Source organism: Manis pentadactyla, chromosome 14, assembly GCF_030020395.1.
Source record: "Manis pentadactyla isolate mManPen7 chromosome 14, mManPen7.hap1, whole genome shotgun sequence".
Lineage (NCBI taxonomy): Eukaryota > Metazoa > Chordata > Mammalia > Pholidota > Manidae > Manis > Manis pentadactyla.
The window spans coordinates 79046048-79073590 of record NC_080032.1 but is presented as its reverse complement, the minus strand read 5'-3'; the positions used below and the strand labels follow the sequence as shown (position 1 = coordinate 79073590).

At 34.3% G+C, this 27543-nt stretch overlaps 1 protein-coding gene across 18 annotated transcripts in view; it reads left to right on the top strand.

Annotated features, from left to right (window-relative positions):
* SOX5 (SRY-box transcription factor 5) overlaps positions 1-27543 on the top strand; it is a 931123-nt gene that overhangs the window by 545123 nt on the left and 358457 nt on the right. The window lies entirely within an intron of this gene.

Here is a 27543-nt window from a genome sequence, read left to right as displayed (position 1 = left end):
TTAAACTGCATTTTGATTTACTCTGGTTTTCCCTTTTGCTATGAGAAGTATATGTGTATATGTGATTAAGTAGTTCCTATTTGATGTCAAGTAAAGCAGAGCTTTGAAAGAATTTTAGCCCTCTGTGTTCCTATAAGTACACATTGCAATTTTAAAATTTGAGTTCTTATCCCAGCATAAGTTCATTTTTTGGGACTATAAATAGAATTTTGTTTGCCATTAAAAAGAATTCAAACTTTGTATTCTGTATGGTGAATTTAAAAAAAAAAGCTAAAAAAAGCTAGGATGCATGATACCCAGGCTTTTTTTTTTTCATTTTCATGAAAGCTACCTTCTGTATAAACATTTGTTGTATCTGACTATGCAATGCAAGCTAGGTGCTAGACCAGCTGGTTAAAAATATGCTAAGTCAAGCTGTTCATCGCTCAAACGACTGAATTTGATATGAAAAGACGAAAAAAGAAAGGACAAAGATTAAAACATTCTAGAAGCGAAGCGATGGAAGAGAAGAAGGGTATTGAGAATAAAATAACACTTAAATGTGGTCACATGTTAGAAAAGCCAACATCACATCAGGGCAGAAAGTAAAATAGCCAACATACATACTTTAATACTGTCTTTTTCCTTCCGTTGACTATTACTATTTTTCTCCTTCTCCTCCTCTTCCCCTCCCTCTTTCTCCCCCTCCTTCTTTTTCTTCTGCATCTTCATATTCTTCTTTCTCTGCTTTTTTCTTCTTCTTAATTATAGAACATCCTCACTAGATAATTCCAGGGAATGTTTGAGCTTTCTTAACAGTTTTGCATTAATTTTTTCTTAGTTCTATATATCAACTCTTTAAAATAGTTAGGTTTTGTTTGCAAATACAACCTATCTCATATGTAGGTATTGAAGTTATTTATATTGGAACACACTATTGCTTAATGTAGCAGTTTGTTAATATACCGTAGTAAGTTTTCTAGCATGCACAGAGTAGCATTTATATAACATTCTATAACTCTACACTTTTTGAAAATAAAAAGCTGAGTCTGATCTGTAGTCTGTTAAAAGACTGTTCTTATAAAATGGTAGTTACATATTAACAGGCTGTAGCCTATTTCTCTATACAGGGAAAGGTTCCTGCTGTGAACTTTATTTGTATTTTTTCAATGATCTCTTTTTAAACTAAACTTTTCCCTTTTCTGTTCTGATGTTGAGATTTCTTAATATTCTCTTTTCCTCCTGGTGAGAATTTCTCTTTTTTTTGGTCACACAGAGGCATGCTTTTCTAACTGGCTATTTAATTAAAGTGATAATCAATAGAATTGTTAGTACAGACAGCATATTTGGAAATGTTAGTGCTAAAATAATTTTGGAAACTGTCATGCAGTATACAATTTCTGACTAATTTCCCCTGTGGTTGTAATTGGTAACACATACAAAAATCTCAGTAAATCATTACTATTTGTTTACATTGAATTTGTACGGGTGAGTGTATCTGTAGTCACCCACAAAGAGTATATCATGCAGACTCAGTATTGAATATTTCTATTCTCAAAAGGAGATATACATGCTATAACTACACTATCATCTATAGTCAGCATTTTTTTTGCCTTTTCAACTATTTGCAACTTTCACTGAGTAAGCAGCTCATTTCTATTGACTGCTAATTTTAATTATATTTGTTCACCTGCTCTAGAAGAGTTATTCACAAAAACTTAGTGGGAAATCTGTAAAGAAGACATTTAAATTTCTGTATGAAATAGAGAACTTGCCTCTAGGCAAGATAAATAAGTTGCTTGGGTTCATGTATTTTGAAAGTTTTATGTGATCTTTTTTACTAACTTCATTGGTAGAGTTGTGTCCATCCCTTATTATTCCTTCCAACCTGTAGATTATTTGGAACTTAAAGAAATATTCAGAACTTAAATATCAGGATCAAAATTTGGATTTAGATTTGTTCTATCTGTATTATCAGCCCCAGAAATAAACATGGTCAGTACTGTCAGACTAGTAAGCAGTAGTGTAATAATTCAGAGGCAGTAGCAATTTCATTATATGTTAAAAAAAATTCTGGAGGTAGAGCATACCGAACAGGGATTCAAAAACATAAAGAAGTTGAAATATGTTATTTTTATTTTCAAGCATTCCTCTCATAACTGATTATGATTAATGAGAAACGTTTCTCAGGTAGGAGGTAAATAAGCAAAGTGTGTTCTAAGGAATTATTTGTAAGCAAAGTCTTTTATGTCGTATTTGGAGGAAACTTCCCTGGAAACATGATCTAAATGTTAGTGATAGCATCATTAGAATGGACACTTGAATTAAAAATTTTTTAAAGAAGAATGAATTTATATATTTACCTGAAAGTAAATAATAAAAAAACTGTTACTTAAGATTTTCCCTTTCAGAGTACCATCTAGTTAGCCTATTCGAAGAAAGAAAACTATTTCAAATATTTGCCTAAAATGTCACTATTAATTTGTTTCTGATGAATGAGAAACAATTTTGATACTATCAAAGTGTTTATATCTTTCCTTTATATTTATCCTATTTGATTGTAATGTAATAGCTTTATGACTAAGCTACTTGTTAGGCTTTCTAAGTGCTTTATGTTAGAGACTTAATTAAAAAGCAAGTGTAAGGTGATTGCTTAAGAAGACAGTTCTGACAATGGTGTAGAAAGAAAAAAAAAGTTGGGATTGAAGGTAGTGGGACGAAGCAAATTAAGCCTATAGTGTCACCTATTTGCTTCTTTCAAAACGGGTGCAGACAACAGGCTGCCTATTTTCTACATGTTGAAGGGAACATTACATGAATGAACCTACAATAAAAATTTAACTTCTTATTTACTTTCTACTCCATCAAATTCATTTGTGGTCATATTGACGAAGGAAATAAGATTTTCACCTTAGGACACTTTTAAGTGTTTTTCTGAAGAAAGAAATATACACCAGCTCCTGTGAAAAACTAATTTGTAAAATTATCATGAAAATTACTATCAGTGGACTGCAAGAATATTTGACATTAGTGTTACCTTAATTACCTAAAAGTTTGCCACAGTAATAAAATATTTATTACCCAGATTTATTCAGCTTTATTAGAAACTTTTTTTTTTTTTAGCTATCATGTTCATGAGTGATAAGTACCCTCAAGTTAGCAGGTAACTTCTAGGTGTGAATCAGAGGAAAGCTGTCTGTTCACATTGTCACCTCTAAGTTTGATACTCTGTTTTCAGGATGTTCTGATATCTGTCTTTGTCATTTTATTTGTTTTTTATTTACTACGACTTTACAGAGGCAAGGGTGCCTACAACTGATTGTAGATTTTAATTAACCATCTGAATAATTTGCAAGTTAACTGACCTAAGACATTATTTTGGAATGCGGCTTGCATGAAGCAGTGGACAAACGACCCTTCTGTCACACTCACACTCGAGTACAGTCCTGAAGATTTAGCAGACCTGACTGATTACCAAGAACAACTAAGGGTTGCATGTCAGGTGTCATTGTGTACGGCTCAGTGTTTTACAGGTCGATAGATAAAGAAATGTGTGAATGTTAGGATCCCTTCATGCATTAGTATGTTCTTTTTCTATCTTATGTTTCTCAAACGTAATAAACATATGATAAAGTATTTACCTATTTGTAGGAAGCTTTCAACTAAAATCTGTATATGCATCCTACCTGAGAGACAATTAAAACCTGTTCTAATACTTTAGCCATTACTTCTCCATAGAGTTAGCAGCTCTTTCAAATGGATTGCATTCATAAATGCATTTAAAAAGCAAAATGATGTTCATGCATAAAGTCTCATTTTTATTGTCTGTTCTTCCCACTATCACTTCTCCAGCCACCCAATGAGTGTATGTATAATGCAGATGTGCATTATATAGGTTGAACACCTCCCTTTTTATAGATTCGTTAAATAAATATAACCGATAGATTTTTGTTTTCCTCCATGATGTTATTCATTTATAATTTCAATGCGGTTAACAGCATGAGAAATAAAACAATCTAGATATTTCTCTTGTACTGACTCACATGGAGTTCAGTATGTCAGGCTTCTGACTCCGATGGCAGTCAGAGAAAAAGATGTTCAAAGGTTTAACCAAAACCTGTTTCATGGAAACAATTTGTCTAACAAGGGATAGACTAAAACATAGCAAATGCTTCCTTGCATCGTCCATTCTGTCCTTTCTTTTTCATTGTTTGATAGCATCATGATTTCTATTAAATATAAATTTGGATGTCGTATGGATGACCATGATCAGATGATGTTGTTAGACAAGAAAAATGTCAAAGACTGATACTGTTTTGCTTAAAAGAACAGTGTTCATCTGGACTGTCTTTCGGAGAATACCTCCTAATCCTTCATTTTAATCAGGAACTGATAATAGTTCAGGAGAAGACCTTTTTAATCCTTCCTGACTTCTGTGGTTTTCTCCTGCAATTTGGAAGCTGCACTCCCTTCCCTTCAGCATTATCTGTTCGCTTCCCTTCCTAGTTGAGAGTTCAGACATCTCCTCTAGAGACAACTGTGGCGTATGGATCTGCTTGTCCAATAGGGATTGTTGCATTGCTACACCTTCAGTAGCCTTTTCCCTTGGAGCCCGGGAGCCCTGCTCCCTGCCTTTGCCGGCCTGAGGAGGCGGAGGCTCAAAGTGGTTCTCAGCTCTTGAGCCTTCATTGTAGAGCCGCATTCTTCTCAGTGGGCTGCCGAGAAGGACCAGACCGAAACAAGATTTAGAAGAATTCTGGTGAGAACTGTTTATAAGGATATGGCATTTTAAAAGAATGGAGTAAACAAACAGAATTGTGGCATAAACAAAGATAATTAGCATAAACAATGTCGTTTTCGGACAGGTGGTTTAAAAAAACAAACAAAACAAAAAACCCAAATATGAACCCAACTTGAATGCTGCCAGTTTGGAACCATTGAACCTTAATCCGTACTTTATGAGAATTACTCAGGTTTGTTGATAAACTTGTTAACATGCTTTTTCTGTTTCCTTTTGTATCGTTTTCTGGTCATTATGCCCTTTTGTCACCCAGCTTGAAAGTAATTAATCTGTTACGAGGTAGTTTAAGGGCTTTTTACCCATAAAGCTGACAGGAGGAAAATTAAAAACAAAAGCTTTGTAGATGTTCATAGACATTTGAAATCAGACCCAAATTCAGTTCATTGTGTTTCAGATCTCTTCTAAGTAACATTTCAGTCATTTGGCTAGTACATTGACTTTTGTCTTGCCTTAGAATAAAGAGATTTTGTTTTTTTCTTCCTATGGCTGAATCATCACTTGGGTTACATGTTTATTTCAAAGTGTTGCTTATTTCTTCTTCCGATTTTTCTCTGTAACTTAGTGAAGGTAGTGCAGCAGGATACGAATGTAGCTGGTGATCATGCAGTATGAGGATGCTGGGTTTGTGAAACTCACTATGCTGTCGTGATGGGTTTTTTATCTGGAGACATTTAGGTTTATTACTAAATGCTGTTAATTCTTAATGCCTTGCACTGAAATATTTTGACTTAAATGCGATGTGGAGTTTGGTGAACAGGAAGCTGTTTATTGCTCTTGCCATGAAGGACCAAAGTTCTTTATTGAAGCTAACAAGATATTTTTTCGCCTTGTTTTCTCATGGAGAATGGGGACCAGGACTTTAAAGTAGGTATCTCTGGTGTTCTGTAGCCCTTCTCCTTGCTGAAATGAAAGCATTTGTGAATGAGGTTTGGTTTCTTAGAGTTATAAAGATGTGTGTAAACGAGTAAACCATGTCTCATTCATGTGCTATGGAGATTTCTCGTACTTCGGGGACAAAAATAATTTGGCTACTGACGAATTAGGGCTACCTGCCAGTGCCAACACATACTGTAGGTAAGAGGAACACTATAAAGAAAAACTGCTGGCAGCAAACCCATTGAAACTTTCATATGTAACAGTGTTTCTATTTCTGCTTTTCACATCTTTGAAAGAATGTGGTGTTTTTTAGCAAATGTTAAAAAAAACCAGAAGATCTGATCTTTCTTAAAAATGATTAGCTTTATCATTATGGAAGATGCATAGGGTTTCATCATGTCCTATGCAAATGTGCCTCCCTGACCAATCTGGATTATTTCTGTCACATCGAAACCTAAGAATCAGAGAGAATAGCTGTATTAGGAAGAAATGAAATTCACTGCATAGGGCCAAAAAAAGGCAATCTCAAACCTTGTAAGATTTCTATATTAGCAGTTTGAGGGAGTTAGATCAGTTGGGACACTGACCAGCAATTTCATAAACGAAGTGTTTTCTCCTTTCGGGCTTAGGGACATTACTGAGAAAAGGCGGGAAAAGGTTAATTTGCTTTGCCTATTGATAGTTTTTTAATCCAATAGTAAAAGAAGACACAGGCCCAAATGGTGTTTTCTTGGTGCATTTTAATCAAAACTTACTTTAAAACTTTAAGTTTAATTAAAGCTTACTTTAAAGTAAATGGTTCACTTTAGCACTGATTTTAGTTTTGTTTTCTGCACTTACATTATTTTAGGATGAAGATGTCATGATGGTAGGTTGAGAACTGGTTGGAGATCTATTGACTTGCCATTTTAAACAGTTTTATGTTTATTGAAAACAAGCAATACACCTTCACACAAGAGAACACAAAATGAAAAAAAGAGACACTTTTTTATACTATTAATTGTTCATCCTTAATATAGGTTGTGTAACAAAGTTCCAAAACATTTTTATTCTAATTCTGGAGGTTAGGTATTCCTTTTTTGCCTGTAATTCTTTCTTTGGGTCATTTACCTGAGTCAGAATTTGTTGAGCAATAATTTACAAAGTCCAAAGACTTTCTGCTCCTTTTCTGATGTCCCTTTGTTTTGTACCCCCCCCTCTTTTTTTATTTGCTGTTGAGTTTCATCATATGTTTGAAAAGAGTTTTCAGGAAGATGTCAAATAAAATTAACATGGATATTTCTTTTCTTCCTCTTTGTCTACAATAAAAGGGATCTGTTTTGAAGATTTATTTGGGCAATGTATAGTGTTCTTATTCTTTAGCAGAGAAAAGAATGAACTGGGACCAAACTATTCAATTTCTGATTCATTCACTAATTCCACTTTGACCTTGAACGAGTGATAACTCACAATACAATATCACATTCAGATTGTCATCTCACCATAGTAGCATCAGGATGTGAAGAAAGCTTTTATGTAATATTCAAAGTACCGTTGATCAAGCAGAACACCTAGGAACAGAAAAAGATAACAATAAATGTTATTTCTGAGGCAAGAACTCCTGTTTCCCTCCAGTCCTAAACATAGCTAGAATTTGGAAAACAGAGGAAGAGGCATTGTTTTTAGAGCCCTAAGGATTATGGGATAGAAACATGTTAGTGTAATTGTTCTAGAAATGTTAGCATTACTGGAAAAATAAAATTGGTCTAATTTGACTTATAGATGGTTAAGGAATATTTAATGCTTTAAAAGCATTTTTCTGGAGAAAGGAAAGCATATCCTAAAGATTCTGATAGCAATTTAAGGAATTAATGTAAAGGGCAGAATACATAGACTTTTATAAGTAAATTAAAAGATAATTGGGAGTCACCGACAGTTATGTGAATAATTTGTTTTGGGGAATGTAGTTTTATATATATACAAAAGTTTCAGGAGAAACTTTTTCACTTATAGGGTAATTGGATTTTCAATAAATTGATTTTGAGTAAATCTTTCCAAATCCAGTGAAGCTGTAGGTTTGGAGAGAAAATCTTGAAAGGAAGAAATATTTCATAGAAATACAAGATGCATTCCCACTTTCTCATTTATAGTACAGAATCCTATGATGTGAGCTATAGGGACGCAGAGTAGTATTCCAGCTTTAAAAATCTGAAGGTGATATTGTGGTACATATTTCATGGAAAATTTGAATTCAAGGAGTTAGATAAATAAAGAAAGGTATGCTTGAGTAAGTTTGGTGATATTTGAGATTTCAGGTTGAGATGAGAATGTTGTTAGATGCCCAAGGCATACATATCCAATGGACAGTTTTTTTTCTAGATTTTGAGTATTTCTCCTAAGCAGAGAATAGTTTCCTCTCCTTTGGTAAAAATTTACATTTGTCAGTATCTTTACTGATCTTTTTGTGAAGTGTAAAATAATAGAAAGTGTTATTAGCTTGGGTATAAGATCTCAAGTTCTAGTTCCTCCCTACAGCTTGAAAAAACTTTGGGGTCTTAGTGTACGCATCTGTAAAGCACAGAGATGGCTTGCATCTTTCTAAAATCTCTCCACTTTAAAATTTCATCACTTGGAACTGCAGTTGCAAGATCCCTATCTCCTTAGTCTAGTGGTCAGAATTCTGGCATGGATGTAGCTATTGGGAGACAGAATATCTCATAGCGCCAGCATTTCCCTACTGTGCAGTCACTTCTCAGTTTACATGTCCATTGAGTGGCATTGTGCATGAACAAGTAACTGGTTTAGGAGTTTTAAATATGAATACTACGTAGACTTCTTATTTAGGATTAAGTGCTCAAATTTGCTGTGAACTATTTTGAAGACGAGTGTTTGAAAAGATAAGATTCGTATTCTATGTGTTTAAAACTCTCAGGTGCATTGAATGTCCATCTTCAACTATGACAAGTATTATTAAAGATAAACAACCTACAGGTTACTGAACAAGCACTATGGTGCAATAGGAAAAGCATTAGAATGACATTTTTGCATAAAAGAGCTGAACATTTATAAGGAAAACATAAAATAAAAAAAGATTTTAGATAGTAGAGCTTGAAGATAACACGGAGGCTAAGGACAATATATATCTTTATATGAATAACTATAATAGTGGGCTGGAAAGTGATGGACTATTATTATAAACAGGTAGTCCAAAGAAAGATTTTAAGTGGTTCTCAAAATAAATTAGGCAACTATTAGCATTAACCTCAGGCCTGCCAGCTAATATGCATTAGCTGATTGCTGGCACTTTCAAGAAAAGAGTATTAAACCCTATGAAGCAAGGAATAGAGGAACAACAAATGAAAGAAGCACTAAAAAAAGCTATATTATCTAGGAGGACAAACTTCTCATATTGGTATATCTTACATTCTGCAGATTGCATGCTTTTTTAGCACAGTGTTTGAAAAAAATGTCATTATACCATCAGCAATGTAATCTGACTTTATATCCGAGGACCTTCTGTATTATCTATATGTTGAAATATGATTATGGTATCATGAAGCCCTTGCACAAATTAGTTGTAAATTTTAAATATAGATTCATATATCTGGGATAACATAGGAATTGCTATATGTTAACATTAATTATTTGCTTAATGATTATGACGTAGAATTTTTTATTCTATGCCTGCTACTCTAATCTAGGAATAAAGAATGGGTGTTATTCTCTTATTCTCCTGGTATCGATGTAAAGGTTGTAAAAAGACAGAGAAATCAAATAAAAAAGAACCTAATTGAATCAGAACTACATTTAGAACTAGGACCAAAGGGAAATGTGCAAATACCCTACTGTTAAATAAAAGAAAAAAATCTGGAAATCATCCAGTTGGGCAACTTACTGCTAATATATTTTATAATCTAGCATTTAGTGATATACAAAATTGGCATATGTTCCTACAGTTTCTAAATCAAGAATTAAAACTTTGTGAGTATAAGTCTCAAATTCTTTGGGCTTTAGCCATGCATCTATGAAATGGCTTTAAAATGAGTATAAAATTATTTATCCCCTGATGCTAATGACTCATCTTAAATTATGAACATTTATAAAAATATTTGGATATCTCTGAATCCAAACCCCTGAATTCAAACTTTGAAAACTAGGTTTAATTTTCGACAAATGTAAAATGATCAGCACTCATTAAAAATTGTATATTTTTATTTGATAACATATATTTAGCAAATAAAATACCTGTTAGAAATTTTTGACATATTTCAAAATTTTTTTTAGTTAACACAGCTATAGTTATTTTAAATTCACTTATGATTATTGATCCCAAGTAACTTGTACCTAAATAGCAGCAGTATAACTATAGTTTCCTCTGACTGCTTATTGCATATAATGAAGCATCTTAAAAACACATTCTTCCCATTTTATGTCCAGGAAATCTGATATACTAAAAGTTGTTTTTGCAAGTCTCAGTATATCCAGTATTTAAATAATGAATTTGCTGATGTAACATATTCCTATGCTTTAACCTATGCAAATTAAAATTCATTTCTTTGTATATAATCATACAAACAAATCATTTTGTATAACACATTATTTGGACAACAAAACCGAGTGATATTCTGATAAGGTAAAAATGTTCACAGCACTCTGTTTTTTAAACTATTAGTTGTACAATTATTTTGAAAATTAGAAAAAATTAAGTAACTTGAAGAATTGTGTCTGTACAAATACAGTACACCACAGATTTCATATTCAGTAAAAATAACATGAGAGGTTTTGCATTAGTTACTTAACTGCAGGTGAAGCTTGGGGAAATTTATAGATTGCTTTTTATGGGTAGCTGGATAACAAGCAAACCAAAACATCCAAGAAACAGAGCCCTTATTTTTTATATAAAATTGTTTTCCATTGATATAATCTGTTGAAAACCAGAAGCCATCCGAAGTGCTGATACCAATTTAAGAAGATGATCTTTTGCCTTTAATTATACATCTGGGAAATATTAGCTGAACATTTTGTGGAGAACAGTGAATACCTTAGTTGCCAGTTGTCTAAAATGCTGCTAATGATCGACATAGTGCCAGTGTTTTGATGGCTAAAACCTAGGCTGAATATGAATACAAAGAACACAGTTGGGGGAAAAAAAAAGCGTACATTTTATACAAAACAGATTTCAACCATCTGCTTGGCACTTAAGTTTGCAACTATAGGCAATATATGAAAGCGAGCACTGTCCACATTATGAATGGCATCGCTTTTATTGGTACCTTTGAACAACCATAGGGTTTTGAAAGCATATATAACCAATGATTTTCTTCAGCTAAGTACTGAAAACAAGGGCCTCAGCCAAAATTTTGTTCCCTCTATAATCTCTTCTATGTCAGTCTTCCTCTCCTAGCAAAATGAGTTTCACTAATAAAGTAGACGTTAGTGCTATACCTCCAGATATTAAAGTACACCAGACAACACTACGCAAGTGGCTCTTAGGATGAGAACCCCAGATGGTTATGGGATAAAATACTGTTTGTTTTAGGAATAGGTTATATTCCTGTGTCTGTTGCCTGAATACTATGGTGCATGTCAAATCAGCATGGAAGTTAATGGTCCAGAAGCACTTCTGAATTTAATGCTTTCCCATTTGTTCTGAATTTATAGTATTAAGTCAGATTGGTGCTGTTTCATCAGTGATTCGGTAAGGGAAAATCATGCTGTAGATAGTAAACTATAGGCAAAATCTAATTATTTGACCCATTTCATTTACTTTAAAGGTATGAGAGAAATCCTCAATGGAAGAAATTGGCAAACATTATATACTAGACACTTTTTACATTTGTAGAGGAGTGCGTGGGAGTTGTTATAGACTAGTTACTCAGCACATTGTAAGTAAAAAATAAATTTCTGACTAAGTAATTTGACCTGTTTTATTTTCATTAGGTGAAGTATAGTTTGTATTTTTCAGTATCAGGACGTTTGAGCTATTAGAAGGTGTTAGTTTATTTATTTGAATAATAAAGTCTAGGTTATATGAATTACCAAAGAAATAGACCTTTTACCTCTTGAGGAAGAAGTATGTGATTTAGTAAAAAAATATGAGGAAATGGTCTCGGAATCCCTCTGTATGCTTTCCAGTGTGGTATCCCTGAGCACATAGACTACATGTGCTGTAAGTACAAAATGAACACTGGAGTTTGAAGGCACTATTTGAAAGATAAGAGTCAATATATCTTGCTAAGAGTTCTGAAAATATTGATCATGTGTTGAATGATAATATTTGGATAAATAGGCTTAAGTAAAATATGTTCTTAAAGTCATTTTCACCTGTTCCTTTCTACATTTTAACGTGGCAACTAGAAAATTTCAAATTACATGTGTGGCTTATGTTTGTGGCTCATATTATATTTCTGTTGGATAGTGCTGTTTTATTCTTTTTCTGTAAAAAGAAAATTAAAACTTCTATCTGTGTCTAGATTCTAGTAGTTCATTGCTCAGTAGGGTAGCAATGAGTCAGAAAGATTTAAGTTTTTATTAACTGAAGTTTTTTAATTTAGCTTTCTTCTACAATATGGTGAAATTTTGTCACTTTTTAAAAGGCCCCAGGAGTCACACTGACTTGCACAGACATTTATATCATTTATCCAATGAATACTGTCAGTTTCCCCCAACTTCCATGGAGTTAAAATGGAAAGGAAGATATTTGTTTAAGACTTATATGAATTATTTTAGAGATTATATGTTTAAAGGGGCAATTACATTTACTTCTGAAATGCCACAATGTGTATCTATAATTTCTCCATTGGGCTTAAAGAAGTTTGTGGTTGGGTAGGACTGTTTTCCCCTTTTGCATCCTAGCTCATAACTACACACAGCTTGCAAAAGTGACCCACAGGATGTGATCCTAACTCTCTTTTCACGTAGAGAGACAGAGTTAGAGACAAAGATAGCACCAGCATTCAGTATGCACTTATATGCTAGACTTAGCCTCACAAGAATCTTACGTGTTATCCCCATTTCACAGATGAAGAACATGAAACAGAGTTGCCTAGTTGCTCACAAGTAATAAGTGGCAGACCTCAGATACGAACCCAAACTCTCCAGCTCCAAAGACTTCAGTCTGAGCCATCACACTGTAGTATTGATCCAGACAATAAAGAACTTCCAGAACTTTACAAATCTGTTATTTACTTTAGTGGCAGAAATGACTTCATTCATTCAATAAATGTATTTCGAATACCTACTATGCCAGGCATTATTTTAGTTGTAGACACTCTTTAAGTAAATAGCATATAAAGATTGTGTTATAAACGTCTGCTTTCTCCTCTCTGAATGAATTCATTCATTTATGGCCCAAAGTGATATGCTAGATGGTGGCTAGCCAAATATGTGGACAGTTATATAAAGGGTTTTTCTGGTAAAGGCAACTTGGAACTGTTTTCAGGAAATACCAATTTCCAGTGTACATTATAGGTGGAAACTCCTGACTGTGAGAAGTGTAACTATGTAAAATTTCTCAAATATCTCTTGCATAAGTCCTTTACAGCAGACTACCTATAGAAATACTATCTCTACGGACAGGCAGTGTTTCAGCTCAGAAAGTTTATCTGATGAGTTTTTGCTGTCTTAGAGGGCAGCAGACTCTTTATAGTATTGTAATTTTTAAATCTGTCGGTGTTCACATCTTATATGGTGATATTAATAGAGAAAACTTTGTGATGAACTGGTAAATAAGAACATAATTCATATGATATCAACCCTTTGATCTGACTTTTAGGCATGATTTACTGATTTTATTGGTTGGCAGGCAGAGGTGTTGGTGATTTTGAGTAGAAAACTCAATCAGGGATGATAAAATACTGTGACTGGTGACAAGACTGCAGGTTCCTGAGAACAATAAGGCATTTGAGAATGGAGGTGAACCACTGGATTTTTAATATTTACAATGAAATAATATATGTTAATATTGGTTTAAACTGATCCATGGATCTGTCTTTTAAGTCTTTATCTTTTAAGTGTTTTTTTTCCTTATGTAGGTATGGCTGAGGCTTCTGGTACTTTGATTTCCTGATACCTTACTAGGAGAGTTCATGGAGCTGCAGCTATGGGTGGGCTTTGGAGTCAAATTGTTAAATTTATTCTGTAACTCCACCACTCATTAGCTCTGTGATTTTTGCAAGTTACATAAGCTCTCCATGCCATACTTTGTTCATATGTGAAATGAGGACTATTGTAATTCCTTTCTTTTAAGTTATCTTACTGCTTAAATAAGAAAGCATATGTGACTTGGTATGCTCAAGAAATGTATATTATTATCTCTTTGAGCAGATTTTAATCATGTAGAAAGAATTCCAAGAGTGTTTCACAAAATTTGGCAAATAATATGGGAGTGAAAACTGATATGTAAATATCAAGTACTTAGTAAAAATATTGAAGCCAATGGTTTGTACAGGATTTATTAAGAACATCCATGTCTTCCTAAAAGGATTTAAAATATTTAAAATAAAAATATGAATGTACTGGTACACCTTATATTTTACATATTAAACATATATAAGACATTTATGTTATATTAAAGTACAATATATACATATATTATAAAATTCTATATGTTTATGTATACACATGCATAAATAGATAGATAAAATAAGAGAACAGAATTACTCCAGAAACCTTGGTTAAGAATAACGCTGTGTAACCTGACAGTCAAAATGAGGTTAATGGTTATCATTTTCTTATTTAATGAAAAAGAAAGCTTACCACTGTATCAATAAGTACATTTATTTTGGGAGGCCCTGATGTGTGAGGGAGTAATTTATGATTCTTTAAGTTGTATTCAGTAGAAGTATTTTAGAAAATTCATAAGGCATTTCTTCACATTACCATTTTTAGTAGAGACCAGATAAGAGAAAGAATATTGAATGATAACTAACTTAGTGAAGGGAGGCACTTCTATAAGTAGCTAAACTAATGTTTGCCAGGTATGTAGATTTCCTGGTGAAAGGATACTGGCAGAGATCTAAGAAAAGGCTAACATGTCCCTTAAACTATCTCCTTTAAATAACAGTTGTTACATCCAGTCTGTTGCTAAGAGATGAGGAACAATCAGTTCTTGACTGAGTTGTATTCTTGCCTAGATTGAGGGCACTCCCACCTCTGTCCTTAAAATGACTCTAGTTTAGGAGTGCATAGAGAATAGAGACAAAGCAAGACTTTTCCTCAGGAAGCATTTCTGGATCAGCTCAAGAACCTGAAGAGCATCCCATTGAGACCTTCGGGTACAGAATAGGACAACATAGCCGGGGTTATCTTCATCTGAAGCATGTTAGGGCCGTCTATAAGGAATTGTCCACTCTGGTAAATGTGTTGTTTCTGCAGATTTTGAGCAATACAGCATCTCATTGGCCCTTGTGGGTTGACTTAACTTTAAAGGTCATCCCAAATTAACTAAATGAATTAAATTAACAGACAGTTTTGTATGCTTTCATATGATTTAAGAGCATATCTGCATTTAGAGTGATGTACACAGAAACATTCCCATCTTGATTTATTCATTTAAAAATGCTTAGTGAATACTTAGTATGTGAATAACTTGTTCAGCTAGATGAAAATATACATCAGTATGAATAAAGCCATGGAAAGGGAGAAGTGAATGCAGGATAGAGTAAGTAAAGGATAAAAAAGACAATTCATAACATCACTTTGTCAATAGGAAAATATCATTAAAAAGTACCACTATTTTCCATTGGCAAACTAAAGCATAGCCAGAACTGATAGTTTGGGTTTGAGCGTAATTATTTTAGAATTGCTCTTTAATGCAACATTTAGGCACTTATCACAATGGCAAATATTGCTTGTAAGGCCAGATTTTGGAGTGCATTAGCTACAACTGAAAAATGACTGACCATCTAAAAAATGTCACAGTTATTCAGATACAGAACTCTTCTTTATACTTCCCTTCCCCTTTTATTTCCAAAACGTCCAAATCTATAGAAAAGTTGAAAGAATAGTACAGTAAGTATCCATATACTTTTCAGCAGGTTTTACTGTTTATTATATGGCCCCTTAGCTTTCTCTTTCTCTTTTTTTCCTTTCTGGTTCATTTGCAAATAAGTTGCCAGCTAACAGATAGAACCAGAATATTCTCCTCGTTGACCACAATAATGTTAGCACATCGAAGAAAGTAACATTAATAAAGTATTAGCATTTGATATAGCCCATATACACATTTCTAATAGTCCCAGTAATGCCTTTTATAGCTTTTTTTCTCTTACAATGGAAGATCGAGTCACGCATCAGCTATTGTATTTACCTCTCATGTCTCTCAAGCTCTCCTTTAGTTATGAATTGTAGCCTCTACCTTTTTGTCTTGACAGTGACATGAGCGATTTTGAAGAGTCCAACCACTTGTTTCATATACTGTGTCACAATCTGGATTTGTCTGATTGCTTTCTTATGATTCAAGTTAGATGCAGGTTTTAAGACAGTTAGTAGAACATTGTCCTTTTCTCAGTCACTTAAGATTATAAGTAGATTTGTTAGAGTACTTGCCTACCAAGTACAAATTTTGGTCTACTGAATTCATGGAGACTTTTATTATTATTATTATTATTATTATTACTGGTTTGTTTTAAGAGATCTAATCTGTGATCAGAAAGCTGTCAGAATCACAGGGATTTATTTTACAGAGAGCTGTTTGATACTAGTTGAGAAACTAGGGCTTCCTTAATGCAGGAAAACCATCACAATTTGTCCATAAAGTCTACTCTGAAGATGGCCACAAATACCAAAATTTTTGCAGGTAATAATCTAAAAATATTGATTGCAAAGACTGTGTAATAGCATAGCACTGGAAAATTTTGTTAGGTTGGAATTCATATTCTAAATTGCAATGTTTGTTCTTTATGAAAAATTCTGGAAGTCAGTCTCCTCAGTTACAACAACTCTTCCTCATGCCTCATTCCCCCTTCTCACTGTTTGAAAATCACAAAGAATTTTTGTAACATTTCTAAAATATTTTGAAATTGTGAAAAAAGAGGCAACTATAGGCTATTGTTTTCCATTTTAACTCTACCACTCTACTTTTTAATGAACATATGTTAAGATACAGAAAAAAAGAGATTATGGAATGGACATCTTTTTTGTTACCAACATTTTCCAGTTCTCTTCAAATGGAAAATTTAATGATTTGACCTTCTTGAGAGGTGGTTTACAGCACAGCTCTAGAGTCAGATGCCTGTGTACAGGTCCTGGCTACATATTTCTCTAGCTGTATGATATGGAGCTAATTTGTTAACATTTCTGAATCTAGTTTTCCTCTTATGTAAAAAAAAGATTGTGGCTATTAAGTAATTGAATATAAATAATATACTTAGAATTAGAACTAGGAAAGTAAGCACTGAATACATATTAGCTGTTATTATTGGTGGTGAATTGTCAATATTTGCAGTTAGTAATAGAAATTTCTGAATGGCACTTGAAAGAACAGATTTTTAAAGCAACAGTAAAATGTTTCTGCATTCCTTCATGAAATATTTATTGAATACTTTGTATATACGAGACAGGGATAGCTTCTGCAAATTTAATAATGAACAAGACACGTATGGCACATGTCCTCATCAGGCTTATAGTCTGATAGGGAGACAGACATTAAGCAAGCAACTGCAGTAAATAGAGGCAAATATTGTCAGTGGAGAAGTACAAGGTGTTCTGTGAGAATTCAAGGAGGCCTAATTCTGGTTTTTGTGTAAGAGAGAACCTTTAGGAGGGGTAAGAATTGAAGATGAAGAATGGTAGAATTTTCTAGACCTGAACAGTCATATGGGTCACAGTGTAGGCTCTAGGACCAATTGCCTAGTTTACAAGTCTGGGTCAGTCATATGCAAGATGTGTTCCCTTGGGTGAGTGGCTCAGCCTCTCTGTGCTTGCCTCAGTTTCTTAATTTGTGAGGTGGAGATAACAGTACCTTCCCTATAGGGTTGGTCTTCGAATTAAGAGATTATTCTAAACTGTCCTTTTAATATTGTAAGGAAGTAACCAATACATGTTGGCTTATTATCAGAGGATTCAGTTTATACCAAGTCTTGTAGTACCAGTATAGTCTACCAAAGGTATCTAAAGTGCCTGAAATTTTTCTCAGATGTAACTGTGCCATGATCCTATGTTAAAAATTCCCTTCACCTTTCATCCTCTTTCCCTTATAAATGGTTACAGAGCTTTCTTTTGTAGATGTATATGAGTGATCTTCAAAACATAAATCAGAATATCAAGTTGAACATAATTATAATTTTCCTTGGTGTGTTCATAAAAATGGCATTTTGTGAGAGCAAAAAATAACCTCGTCAAATTGCTGCAGTTGGGAAAACTTTAAATGGGTTTGAATGAATTAAAAATGAAGCATTCTACTCATGTTCTTGGAAAGTTTATGGAACAAAGTCTGCTTTACCAATGTGAACAACTTAGCCATTTTCTCTGCATGTTGCCCTCCTCCCCACATGACTCAGTAACATAGTTACATTTATTGGTTGTTTACTTACCTTTAATGCTCTTCATCCCACTAAGGTTTGTGAGGGGTGAGAAAGGGAGCTCCAGAACGCATGGTTTATTGAAGAGAGACGGTTGTGTGGCCAGAATGAGGATGAGTGGAGAAATTGTAGGGAAGTTTTCATTTTGAACAGCCTGTTCACTGTTCCTTTTTATTACATGGAAATGCTAAAGAATGATTTAATTTGATGAAACTGTTAAGTTGTTATTATCCTGCTCATTGATGGAGTCTGATAACTCCAATGCTTTTTTTTTTTTAACTGCCGAATCTCTAAATATAACATTTTCTGTTGATTCAATACAAGCTGTCTTGTTATGTTAGGGCTCAAAAAATAGTAGTTCTAAAAATTGGTTTTCAAAGGTATTAGATATCCTCAGGTAAAAACACGTATGTTCATAATTTAAAATGTTCACACAAGTTTGCATTATACTTATCCTGACATGTGCTATTTAATTATAGTCTCTCTGTGACCTTACTAATGACCAGCTGATTTCATGTCTTTAGACAGTTTTTCTTTTCTTTCATAGTGGTCTTAATTTCACTTTTTCTGTGTTGGATATTTCATGTCGCATGCTCAGATAAAGGCAGCCCCTTGATGTGTGAACTTTGACTCGTATTGTGAAGACCACTGAATTTTATTGGTTATCCAATATTACTCAAATCACAATACAGAACTGGATATTTTTATTAAGGAAAAAAAAATGAGGTTCTGATATAAAGGCAACATTACCTTTTTAATAGTTTCTCAACTGTTCGTATCTCTTTGAAATGCTACCCTATCTTTAATGTAGTTTTTGTTTTCTATTTTTAGGGTTTTTTTTAAGCATTACCAGAAAAATCCATTAATTTTTTTGTAATTTCTATCTGGATATTATATTGATAATTATATTTGCATAAATTAGTAACACAACTGAATAACTATGAATAGACAACTTAACATAGTAGTGAGTATTAGAAATTCAGACACCTATACGATAGACAGCTTTCTTTTGGGTCCTGACTTGTAAACATCCTAATTTTTACTCACTCTTACTTGCTACTTTTATTAGTTGTAAGGTCTAGGGTGCTCAAAGATCATTGTCAGAAGGACAATTACATTATTTTTTCAAATTGAAAGTCAGGCAAGTGAAAATGCTGTCTGTCTTACTGTACTCCAGAATAGCAAGCACTAATTTACTTACTTATAAATTGCTATTTTACATAAGAAATGAGTATTGAAAAATCAAGGAAAAGTGTTTATATTGTTTTATAATAAATAAATATATATTTTCCTGTACTTCACCAATTTTGACTTAGAAATGAACAAAAAAGCATGAAAGTATTTTTTTAAAGGTCTAGGCATTCACATGTCTAATAAGGATAGTAAAGGTGAAGATACACATCTTCCCCATGTCAGTTTTTTGGGCTTTAATATGAAAGAGTTCTATTTCAGTTAAAGTGTGACTGTTTGATTCACATAAAATTCCTGGGCGCACGCAGTATTGAGCTCCATTAAGGCCAGAAAGGAAAACCCATGTTTCTTCCTCAAAAGGACCTCATGCTAATAAATATTGAATCTCTGAAATCTTCTTTCTTGGCTGCTTGAACTCACCACAGGTCCTGCGTGTTTCCGGGTACCTGGCCTTACTCCCACTTTTTGGCTTTTACGCTGTATTTTGGGGTGCTGATCTGGCTTCCCTTCAGGTTTTGCTACCTATTTCTCTTGGGATCCAGGCTACAACCCCATGTCCTTTCTCATCTGCCCAATGGATAGTCACTGCGGAGCCCCATGACTGTGAGATGCCCCGGTGCCATCCTCTCCAGTTGCTTCTTGAGGCTCCTGCTACGTTGGAGCGCGTAGCACAGCCGTTTAATGGACACTGTATCTTTTCGATTCTGGAAAGTAGAACACCCTTTTGGAGACATTTAAGTGAGTTTCAAGGTGAGCTTCTTTGGGACTTTGTGAGGATTTCTATGTTTCATAGTAGAATGTATGATATTAACACCCTAAAAATGTAAATAGCATTTGGTTTTACTCACGGCCTTTACTATAACCCACTTACAGGCAGACTACCCACAGTTCTTGAAGATCAAGTGAAATCAAAGAGAAGTACTATTTTGCATTTGCCAGAGGTGTATTTTTATACCACTGAATTTTTTTTCCTTTGGAACAAGGTATAGATGATGTAACTCATCATTAAACAGTGATAGAGAATTATGTGTAGGTATGATATAATAGCCTGTGAAGTAAAACAGGAAAATTAAAATAACTATTTGTACTGATCATCACTGTAATAAGGTGAAGTATTTTCCACTAATCATAGAAAGTATGCGGTCTCAGATCTTGGGTCTTGTACCGGTACCTTCATGTATGTATGTGTGTGTATCTATATGCATGAAAAGGAAAATGAAAGAGAGCGAGGGGGTGAGAGTGGGAAGGAGAGAGAGAGAGAAAGAGGTGCCGGCTTGGAGACAAATAGGGAAAGTGATGAAAAAGGAGAGGGGGTGCCTTTAGTAAAACACCAGGAATTCTTCACAGAAGTGATAGGCTTGCAGTGGAAAGGATAACCCCACTTTCTCTCACACAGAAAAGGTTGTCATAGCCCCTGGAGCCTTCCCTGAGAAGGCTATGCAACTTCCTTTAGGAAAATTTGAGTAATTGCTATAATGGTTAGGGGCAGTGAAAAGGGACCTTGCTAATTTATAAGAATTTTTGTTTAAATTGATAAATGTATTCCAGACTGAAACCCTACTCAGATATATTTGAGTTATCATATTTACAGATTGTGAGGATTAAATGAAATAAAATATTATATATAATATTGTCACAGCAGTATAAACAAGTCTTAACATGGGCCAATTTGCTTCCAAGATGCAGTTATTTATAGGCAAATTTGTATAAAAAAAAGTTTTCCATTACTTCCTAAAAAATGTGATTGGATTTTAAACAAATTTATTTTTGTAAGATCATTAATGGTATTGAATGTTCACCTTGAAAAACTGTAGTTATAAAACTCTCAACATTTAAAAACAGCTCTGTAATAAGTTTCCTACACACAAATATTACTCATCATTACATTTACTTTTCATCTTTGTATTTAACAGGATCTTAAGATGGAGTCTTCAAGGGAAAATACTTTTCCTGCACCTATCACTAAATTACCAATTATATTCTGAAATAGTATATAAAATTTTTCTTGTTACATAAGAAAGATGTATTACAGAAGATGATGTCAGGGACCAGCTATGAACCACTTTAGTATAATTTGAATATTAAGGAGATGCTAAATATCACACTGATGGACTGCTTGCTTTCCACAAATATTAGATCTATTCAGTAATTTAATTCAAATATAACACATTGGATTATCAGGACATTGTATACATTTTTAGTGTGTGAGAGAAATTCCATTGAATTTTACCTATAATAGCCAAAATACTGGGCTGATGTATGAGATCGTAATTGTAGTTTTTGTCCACATTATGAAAACAGTATATAGCTATGATAATTGCAAAAATTAGTTGTAACATATTTGTGATAATATATTGACATGGTACATGGAAAAACACTCCATATCTTGGTTTTCCTATAAATCATTTCATGACACAAAAATAAAAGAAATTTAAAATTAAAGCTATATGGATTTAATTATATGAGCTTAAACAAGCTTTGGTTAAGTTGAAAATGTTGGCCATGTTGCTGAAGTAACAATTATTAGATGTCCTCAAGTCAATAACGTAAATATTTGTTCTGGAAATTCTTTGACACATTTTTTTTTCAAAATTTCTTCCCCTTGTATTTAACATCTCAGCAAATATTCATTTATTCTCTAAGAGTTACAACAAATGGAAGGATAGGATACTAATAGCCTAAAAATTATAGCCCTTAACAAATGTTGTAACATTTCTCTATTGCAGCTGATTTAAACATGTATCATTTTTACTCATAACTGAGGAATAAGGGACAGGAAGAAAATATTACCTCAGCACTTTTGGTATTTTCACTAAATTTCACCTTAATTTGTCAAATTATGTAAGATTTGTAAATTTAGATCCAAATACTTCTGCTACTTATCTAGATGTACACATCACCTTGTATAATTTTGTGATGTTAAAGTCTGATTCTGGGTAAAAAGAAATTGGGAAGGCTTAGCACAACAGTTACATAGGCTAAGGAAGTAGGGACCGTATCATATGTCTCATGAAAGAAGAAATGCCATGACATGCTTTATGTGGCTTCCTCTCTGATGTGAAATCCATATCAGATTTTTTGATGATTTCTGTTACCTTCATAAACTCTTCAGATAACTTTAAAAAATGCAAATACTCCTAAATATTCTTTCTTGGTGCAATTCAATAAATATGCACTGAACATTTACTAAATGCAAAACTTTCTTAGGCAACATTTGGGGAAAAAACCTTCCCTGAACAGCCTTCATTTGGACAGTAGGAAAGTTTATGTTAACATCATAAGCCTACGTTATATGACAACTACAGCAGATACTCACAACATGCCATAGGAGCTCAAAGAAGGGAAAAATAAATTCAAACTGTGGAGATGAAAGGTTTCATAAAGGCGCTGGTTTTTGAAATGGGTCCTGGGCATTGTGTAGCCTCTTGGAGCACCTGGTGTAGAGTTGAAAGACTGAGCATTGGCTTGAACCAAGCCATGTAATCATGCTCAGTCCCTGGACATGGCAATACTCTTGTGTGATATAGATACAGGGTATAAAACTCTTACGCTGGGGACAGGCTGTTGAGGGCCCTGAGCCCCAGGACTGGCTGTAATTCTGTAGGCAATGGAAATAGAGAAGAGAATTGCATGTTGGGATTTAGGCCATTGTATCTTTTGGTCATGGTGCTTCTTAGTGTAATAACTTCTCATAACTCTGCAGTATCCTCATGCCCCAGTGTAGGGTGCATTCTTGGAGTTCAAGGGATGTTTATTGAATACACAGACCTTAATCTGACCTTCTGGCTGCTTATGCTACTGTTTATCTAGATATTAATCCATCAATTCCCAGTGGCAAGTCTCTAGCCACTGTATGTCACTCTCTACTTTCAGTTCTGTGCTTTTTTTTTGTATAACCTCATCCTTTAAATTTCCCTTTGAGTGTTGTCTGCTTTCTGAATCCTGCTTTGACCTACTGAGAGTCATGTACTCCCTCCATGACTTCCGTAAGATCTTCTTTCCACCTCTGTTTATAGTGTTTCCCACAGCTGTGTCTCCTTATTAGCTTGTGATGTCACTAGACTGTGAGTACATCAGCTAAGATTTATTCAATTTTATTTCTGAACACCAAACCAGTATCAGAACTTCAGAAATGCTTGTACAGTTGGATTGAGTTTTCAAACAATACAGATTTCATGACAGTTGAATTTACACATTTTTAACATAGGATATATGGGACACATGTTGCATATGACATACAAATGATCATTATCTCATTTTCTCTGTAATATCATCTAAAGACTGATTTGAACTTCCACTATGCATGTGAAGCTAAATGTAGTAAATCACAGATAGAAAGATTTGTAAGGCACAAGTGATCCAAGAATGCAGGCGGATTTCCTGTTCTCTTTGTACTCCACACAAATAGAGAGGTTTTTTTTCTTGACACAAAACCCTGGGTTTATTTTGTAGGTTGTTAATTTTAATTTAAAGGGGAAAATTTTAAATACTGCATGTGTGCAGAATTTCAAAACCTGTGTCTCTTGAAGTATCTTAGTAATATTTTTTTATTCTAAATGATATATTGATAATCAATGGCTGCATGACATTAGACATTTTGTTCTTTCCTGTTATTTCTTTCTTTCTTTCTTTCTTTTTTTTTTTTTTTTATCAATACAGAGCAGGAAGCTGTGTTGGCAACCACGCCATTGGGTGGGTTTCAGGAGGAGGTATACTAGGAAGGAATGAAAACAAAGATTGCTTTGGTCCTTTTTTAAGGAGGAACGCACTAGCTGGTTTATGGTATTATTTCTTTCTGAAAAAAAGTGGGCGCCCAAGGGGAAATTGCCCGGTGTGTTGTCGACTAGTTCATTTTTTTGCCGCAGACTGTAATCATTTCTGTATTCTTTGCCACTAATGAAATAATTGTTAAATGCTGGAAGTTAGTGATTGCTGTTTTGGATAGAATGGAGTTTTACTTTAGGAAAAAAAATAAATTAGTAATGGAGTGGCGGGGAAGAAAAGACAGAACAGCTTTTCTGTTTTCCGGTTTGGATTCTGCTCATGGCTTTGCTGCCTAGCCTGCAGTGATGGGTATTGCCAGAACTTAGGGAAAAACAAAGCTAAAATGGCAACATCTCTTAGGAAAATCTGTAAGATTGTAAGAAGACTGGGTGGTTGTGGGGAGTGTGAGCTGGAGAGCAGATGCCTTTGGTCTGAGTTTCAGTCCTCACAGTCTGTTTGCTTTCTTGCTTTGAAATATTTTTTGTTTCTACCTCCTTGGTTTACAGGGAGCTGGGGAGGCTCATTTTTGTTGTTGTTTTGAAATGTAAGTTTGCCAACAAGTGAAACAGAAAATAACTGCTGTGACAGACATGTCCCCTAAGACCTTTGCTTCTAAGAGAAACACCTCTGCTTCATGTTTAAAAACAGAGGCCCCGACATTAGAATACCAGATTCTTTTTTGTCTGCAGTGCAATATGAAAATGTAAAGCGGTCCCTCTGGATTTTTTTTTTTTTTACTTTCTTTTAAAGGTCATATCAACTTTGAGGTCTTCAAGAAATAGATACGCTGCTGCCTTGGTTTGCGTGCTTTTTTGTTTTCTTCCTTTAATTCTTAAGGCAGACATTGTGCTAGTGCTGAACAGCTGCTTTACATTCTACTTATGAACGGAAATTTGAGGTTTTTAAAATGCTTTTATTTAATCATGATCAGACCTCCTCTGATTGATGCACTGTTCCTCTTGATTATTTTTGTCCATCTTTATTAGGCTTCGTTGGTAATACAGAGCCTATTTTAAAGTACATTCCCTTTGAAAGGATTTATTAGGTGGATTATTTACTAGTCATTGTTTAAACAATATAGGTGGAAGAATTATTTATTTGGACAGTCTCTCAAAAATGTTTTATGTGTCAGACATTGTGTTAGCCCAAGGTACATAGAAATGAAGAAATAATATACATGGCCTCTGTCTTTATAAATTTGACAATCTAAGTAGTAGCTCTACCTAGTTATCTATTAAAAAGTTATATAACATTCAAACAACTTTTCTCATTAGCCTTTATCTGCATGTTTCTAGACCTTATCTTAAAGAACAAGTTTTTTTGTTTTTAATCATGCTATTGTAGATACACTTTACAAACTGCCTGTTTTGAGGCCTGCAGAGTTACTATGGGAGTTTAGAAATAGGAAGACTTTTCAGATTTTTTCTCTCACGTACACAAAGTTTTTGGCAGGTATACCTCAAAAGGGGATAGGTCCTTGGATCAAGCCAGTGGCATTCTTGTTTTCTTTTTGACCTTCACGAGAGGATGGGTGGAAACAAAGTCAAGAGGTCTCTACTTCCAATTCATGTGTAATCTGTGTGGAAGTTGTGATTCCTATAATTAGCTGAGACCTAGATGAAAGTGGGAAAAGAGACAGCAGAGGCAGAAATGTCATTGATCCATGCTGGGAGTTTTTTCTTAGATCTAGTCGATTATTAATGAAGAGAATTACTTGGCTAGGCTACCAGATTCCCTTAAAAACTAAAGTAGGCAGTCTCAAAGCTTGTCTCTTACTTGAAATAACCCAGAGGGCTATCTTCTAAATCAAATAAAACAACATCTAGGAATGAAGAAATTGTACTCCAGGTAAATTAAAATTTAAAAAATGGCAGATCATGAGAAGTAAGGATTTGTTTATATTGCTTTTGGAAGAATAATTTTTATTATATTAGAACATTTCTATTTAGAATCTTATTACAACTACTATTTTTAAACTTTTTTTTTATGCAGCAGAGGTAAGAAAAACTTCCAGAGAATATGCCACAAGTGAATAGACTAGTAGGCAAAAGGAGTACTGATTAGATAAACGCTGGTATTTGGCAACAAAGCTACCAGACAATAGATTAGATTTATAATAGAATCTGCTAATCACAAGTGCACAGGATTTTCTGGTACAATTTTAGTGTCAAATATTATAATAACCCACCCAAAGGTCTTAGCATTTTAGTCTAAATTCTGTTTTCCAGACTGTCTTACTCATGCATAATCGGTCCAAATATATTTGCCAGAAGATATTTCATTTTTTGGTAGGTTTCTTTTTGTGAAAGATAGTTTCTGTATTTAATGCCCATCCTGGAAACCTGCAGTAGATGCCGTGTAGTGGGCTCTGGAGCCAGAGGCTCGGGGTTGAGTCCCATCCTGCTACGTACCAGCCGTGCGACTTTGAGCGAGTCCCTCTCCATCCCCTGGTTTCCGCGGCCATGAATGAGGGCAGGAATAGTCAACTGCTTTCAGGGCCTGGAAGATCACATAGGTTGGTGGGTTGGTAGATAGATGGAGTTCCCTTAGTGTCATGTGATAGGTACTGCAGAAGCTTTAGCTGCATTTGGTGATATTGCCCCATTTAAACAGAGCTGTACTGGAAGTGACAATAAATACTGATACATTATCTGATACATTAAATACTGATACATTACTGATACAATAAATACTAATATCGAAGGTGCTGTTCACTGTTAGATCTGCATTAAGCCAAAGGTCACAAACTGATAGACTCACCATAAGTGTTCATTGTTTTTCTTTTGATTTTACTAACAGTAAATTTGGAGCTTTCTCCTAAAAATCTAGATTTGGGAGTTCTCCTCATAACTGGATATTTGGTTACCAGAAATCCCCCATGAAAACCAGGGGCCTGAGGGAGGTCCCAGCAGCCACTCTGGTCTGGGCATATGCTGGCCTGACTTCTCCTGTCCGCCTGTCACCAGCACCCCGACACAATCAGCCATTTGCCCAGCCCTGTTTCTGTTCACGGATACTACCTGTCCAGTGCCTTCCCGTCTCCAGATTTTTGTGACTTCCTGCAATGAATTCTGGTTTTCAGTCGATTTTTTTTTTTGTAATGTTGACTCTTTTAGGCAAAATGTTAAAATGGATGATTTAGGTAGCCTTGTTCTTTCTATATAAGTTCCTGAGACATAAGAAGAGTAAAACATTTCAAAGGGTTGATGAAATATAGCAGAATTTTAGTATATACCAAATCCTTAAACCTAGAAATAGAGTCACCAAACAAAGAATCAGATTTAGTACCTGAAATGACTTGTAGAGTAACATTTTTATTCTTAGTTTTGGGTCAGTCCTAGGATTTTTGATGATTACTAGCTTCAGGTATTTTAATTGACTTAATATTAGTCCTACTTTGTAGTAGATTACACGACAGCGGGATGCAGGAGA